The sequence below is a fragment of the Anguilla anguilla genome, chromosome 2, assembly GCF_013347855.1.
Source record: "Anguilla anguilla isolate fAngAng1 chromosome 2, fAngAng1.pri, whole genome shotgun sequence".
Taxonomy (NCBI): domain Eukaryota; kingdom Metazoa; phylum Chordata; class Actinopteri; order Anguilliformes; family Anguillidae; genus Anguilla; species Anguilla anguilla.
In genome coordinates, this window is record NC_049202.1 from 40,155,057 (window position 1) to 40,160,359 (window position 5,303).

At 39.7% G+C, this 5,303-nt stretch overlaps 1 long non-coding RNA gene across 1 annotated transcript; it reads right to left on the reverse strand.

The window, feature by feature from the left end:
* Positions 1-967: 967 nt before the first annotated feature.
* On the reverse strand, positions 968-3,237 carry LOC118220288. The gene is made up of 2 exons (XR_004763933.1): positions 2,717-3,237; positions 968-2,516 (listed from the first exon to the last, which is right to left on the reverse strand). It is a non-coding gene; the product is annotated as an uncharacterized LOC118220288 (long non-coding RNA).
* Positions 3,238-5,303: the final 2,066 nt, after the last annotated feature.

Below are 5,303 nucleotides of genomic sequence, written 5' to 3' on the forward strand. Positions count from 1 at the left end.
GGCATTCACTTTATAACTTTTAAGAGTAACCGCATTCTCTGTTAATTGCTGTTGAAGAGTATGGTTTTCTCTCTCTACAACGTCTAATTTCTTTTTAGTCATTTTGTAAGATGCCAGAATCGCTTGCAATGCTGTATCTTCCCTTTCTTATTTTTAGGTAATTTCGAATAGTTTTCAAACTGAGACAATGCCCACTCGTAAGGCGCGTCTTGGTTTTCTATCCCTTCAAGCACACTGCTTTTGCCATGTTTAGCAATGTACCTAACCACAAGGTCTTCCATCCTCTAATTTATAGTTAGCTATCACACAATACACGAACAATATTGCTAAACCAGCGTTACCAACTCTGGAAAAAAAAGAATTCGCAATCTAGTCACGTGAATTAGTAAGTGATATTAGAATAGTTTTTTACTACTCCGAGTACACCCAATTTAAGAATCTATGTCCCAGTACTTCGGAACCAATAAATTCTACAGACCAGTTACTTTAGGTCTATGTTCTAATCGTTGCGTTATCTAGTTGCTTTAAGAAAAACAACAGATACCCTGTTCCTGTACTTCGGACACAGGTCGAGGATTCCAGTTACTTTAGGAATACTATTTTAGCATAAAGGTCCCGGTGCTTCGGGCACAATTGATTCTAAAGACCAGTTACTTTAGGCCTACTTGTATCTACAAGTTACAACAGTGCCACACTCCGTCGGACACGGTCCAGTTACTCTTAATTCCAGTGCTTCGGAATTAAAACTCTTACTGCCAGTATGATGGTGAAAACAAACTGTCCCAGTCCTTAAAACTCCTTTCTAGGTTTTTTTAAACGAGGGTGTTCCCTAAAATACAAACCAGCAGCATAAAAGAAGAAACCGCGTTTTTTACCTTAGTGTCCCCGGTTTTTTTTTTTTTTTTTTCTCGGAATTCCTCGCTGGGTGGCTCGCCAGTTGTAAAGAAAAAAGGACGTCTCGCGAACGTGATGAAAAAGTACAAAGTTTATTTCCAATACCGGCAGTGACAAAGCGCACGAATGACACCTTGGATTCAGCAGAGTCAGACTGAACCAAGAACCTTTCCAGAGGCTGCTTCTTATTTGTTTTCGAAGCTTTGATCAGGAGTGTTAAATACACATACCAAGATGGATGTAGTCAGTTCTTGTAACACCTATCAATTAGGCCATAGTGTATTGGCTGTCCTGTTGTGATTGAATCAGCACGTCAGTTGACTTGAATGGTTCCCAATCTCTCACTCCCGGCCGCTATTCTACCATTGTACCAACTGTATTGTGATAATAAGATCAAGGGAATGTGTGGCCAGCAGACATATTGGCATCAGAGACAGATTTCTTACAGTGTATACATACAGTACATATACATGCACATAACTGTACATAAAACCAAGAGCATAAATAAAAATTAGTATAATGATGTGGATCATGGCCCAACACAATTCTTTGATTTAAATGGTCAGCCGACTAACAGGTAACTGTGACGTAAAGACAGCTTTAGGTTACTGATAAGGTATTGTATCAATCACGTAAGATCTATTGTGTAAGCATAATACAGACCTTTACAGTGCAAAGGGTGCACTGCAAGCGAATTATTGGTGACTCAAGGGCCAGTGCAGGAGTTGAATGTGACAATTTATTAACGTGGGTGTTTGCAGTTCCAGGACTTACCACACCTGCATGGCCAAGAAATCTGATGAGCACACTGATATGCCTTTTGTGTGCAAGGTACACTTTTGCAATTGCTCAGCATAAGCCTACTGTAGCTTTGCTAACATTTTCAGCAGAAAATAAAAAAGTGCCCGCAGAAGAAATTTTAGGATAGCTCTTCCGATATTGCTAGTGTAGCACTTATGTGGTGATGGTGGTATAATACAGTAGCCTAGTTAAAACCACAATTAGATTTGGACCAGTTAGGTTCGCTTGCTGGAGCAGATGATGGATAAATGATGACACCACACTGATTACCTTTTTAACCGGCTTATATTGTCACTTTTAAATTGTAAAATAAAAATACTAAAATAAAAACTTTACACCAGAATTGTGCATAGGCCCATGAATATCAACAAGACTGGTATCAATTATCTGATCTGAGGGTGCACCCGCTATCCTGACTGAGAAACCCTAGTTGCAGTAGTAAAACAGTTCAGTTATCAATAGATCAATAACAATCAATTATGCACCCAGGAGTTCAAAATTATCGCTTGCGTTCAAAATAAAACTGGTGCAATTAAACACAAAATTCAACATGTACAATTGTATATTAACAGTCCCAAAGACACAAAGTGTGTCTTAGTGTGTAGGTGTCAGTTGTCCAGAACTGCACTGCTTGTAGCAGGTCAGAGAGTGAAAGTGCAACACAGTCCTACCACACGGGAGAGAGTGGTTACTGCTCAGAGTCCATCCAAGGAAAATCAAAACAAAATCCAGGGTCCCAAGTTTCACAACGGTTGGCTCGCCATCCTTGGATAACCAGAGCAGGGCGGATTCAAACAAATAAACCAGAAAAAAAACCTGACCTGCATAACATCAGGTCAGAGGTAGTTGTGCATTAAAATTTAACACAATATCATCTGACAATATCAACAGTGTTAAAATAATTAAGTACTCATTTGTAATGAGTACATTCAATCCTTCACATTGCAAATGCAATTCGGTTTAACAATAATGTTTCAACATAAAACATAAAGGCAAACAAAATACGAATTGCCACTCTCACCAATGATGGCGTGTCCCATATGGTTCTAAAATGGTGGCGCCCAGCACGAACCACGAGGCGCTACAATTAAAGCGTAGCATAGGAATGTGCTGTGGTATGCACTGCAATGCCCCTTAGCTAACCAGTTTCTCCCCATTACATTTAGTGCAACATAAACGGATCTTTTAATTTAACCACAAAAAGAACAAAATATACAAATGGTCATTCACTATTTAGTGCAAAGTGACTCTTTACTGAGTCATTAAAAAGCTACCAGCAAATCTGGGCTTTAAGCATATAAGAAGATAAAGTTAGAGGCGAATATTTTTTTTCAACCCCGAGTTTGTAACTCACCGAAGTTTTAAAACCTAACTAACGCCCGTAAGGCAGCTACGGTTATGCCGAAGTAAACCCGTTCACTAAGTTTATAGTAACTACTTTCTGACTTCATCGTTTTATTTAACTTTAGCAGCTTCTGTTGGTGTAGCGATTGCCAGCGTGTCCTCTATCATCCCAAAAGCAGTCTTTCTGCGCGCTTCTCCTCTCATTCCTCCCCGCAACAGCTTAATGGGGCGTTATCACGCACACGATTACTCAATAGCTTGCTGTCAATCAAGCTCATATTATGGCAATGATTGAACAAAATCTTTCTTGAGGAGTTTCTTCTCTTTTTTTCCGTTATTGTAGTAATTAGTTATTCATTATGCTGCGGCACAGCTTTTAACCCATATTCAGTACCAGGAGTTACACTTGTGTCGAAAGTGCTGCGACTTATTTCATTTGTTGTGCTGACATTCGCACCCTCATCTTTCATCTTGTACACATTAAAAGCACCCTTTTCATGGCGCTATGGCAGACCTGGTGCATGTAGTATATTGGAAAGCATTGCACCATATCAGTGGGCAGGCGGGTTGGGTGTTTCAACATGGTAGTTTTCTTCCTGTGCCTAGCTTCTGAATGTCTCATTTGTCCTTACCTCCAGGTTGTCTCTACCCTGGTAAGTGACTGCCCAGCCACTCTCCCTTTTGTTGAAAGTGAACGCAGCCATAATAACCAGAGGATTAACATTATTAACAAATGCTCGTGCTGGGGCATCACAAAGCACTTCAACTGAATCTAGATTTTTCTCCTATGTATTAAAGTCTATCCAATCATTTTTCAAAGTGGGAGGTGGAAGGGTGGAGGGGTAATGAAATTGAATAGAATCTTACCTACCTTAAGTTTAAAAAAAAAAAAAAAACACAGCTATCCTAATGCCTTTAGTACAAGCTAATAGTACGTAAAATAGCCATTACAGTTGCAGTAAATATGGCAAATAAGAAGGAGTTAGGCTTAGATGTGTGGGGTCAAGTAAACATATTGTGACACAAATATTATTTCGAGTGAGAAATTGCAAAGCTTGAGATTTTCAGGTGCAGTGCGGAGTACACACTCAGAAGGGGTCAGCTTTTGGGTAGTAATGTTAACTGGAGAAGACCAGAAAAATCAAGTGGCAGAAGACACATATCTTGTGTTGTCTAGAAAAAGAAACCACCATAAAACTGTACAACTACAGGGCGAACTCAGTGCAACTAGAGATAACTGACTACAATGAAATTGTGACTATACTGGTCTAAAAGGATGTGTGTCTGCTGTTAACAAGAAGAAAAGACTCCAATGGACCAAGCACCATCAACACTGGACCAAGAAAGATTGGGAAAAGGCAGATACACATCCTTTTATATCAGCAGACCGCAGTTACCGTTTCTCTGTAGTCAGAGACACTGGTTTCTCTAGTTGCATTGAGTTCTTCCTGTAGTTGTGGTGCAGTTATTTTGTTTAGACACCACTAGATATTTGTCTTCAGCCTGTGATGTTAACCTTCTTCTTCATGGTCCTCTCCTCTTAACAGTTGTGTCCATCAGCTGGACACTTCTGAGTCTGTATTGAACACAGCACCTGGAAAAACGTCTTTGCAATTTCCCCCAGAGAATAACCTTGTTGCAATATCTTTACTTGGCTCTGCACATCATAACCTACCTCCTCCTTCTTTTCCATATTTCTAGAAACTCCAGTTCCTATTTTACTTACATTACTTATTACGGGGCGACATAGCTCAGGAGGTAAGACCGATTGTCTGGCAGTCGGAGGGTTGCCGGTTCAAACCCCGCCCTGGGAATGTCGAAGTGTCCTTGAGCAAGACACCTAACCCCTAACCACTAACTGCTCTGGCGAATGAGAGGCATCAATTGTAAAGCGCTTTGGATAAAAGCGCTATATAAATGCAGTCCATTTACCATCACATTACAGGCCAAAGGTATTAGGCTACCTGTGGCTTTAAAAAAATTAATGTAGATAAGATTTCAGTCAATTTAACTACCACTCCCACCTCTCCACCTCCCATTTACCAAAATGACTGGATAGGCTTCCAATAATGTTTAATTGTAATTATAGCCCAAACGAGGCTATTCATCATGTCCAAGAATATGACAAATCTTTTTGTGTTATTGTATGTAGAAATTGAAAAAAAAAAAAAGTTTGTACCCTGGTTTGTTATTCAAATGCTTCTCTCTAATGCTTCTTTTTTTTTTTTTTTTTAAACCACAGGTGGCCTAATACTTTTGGCCTG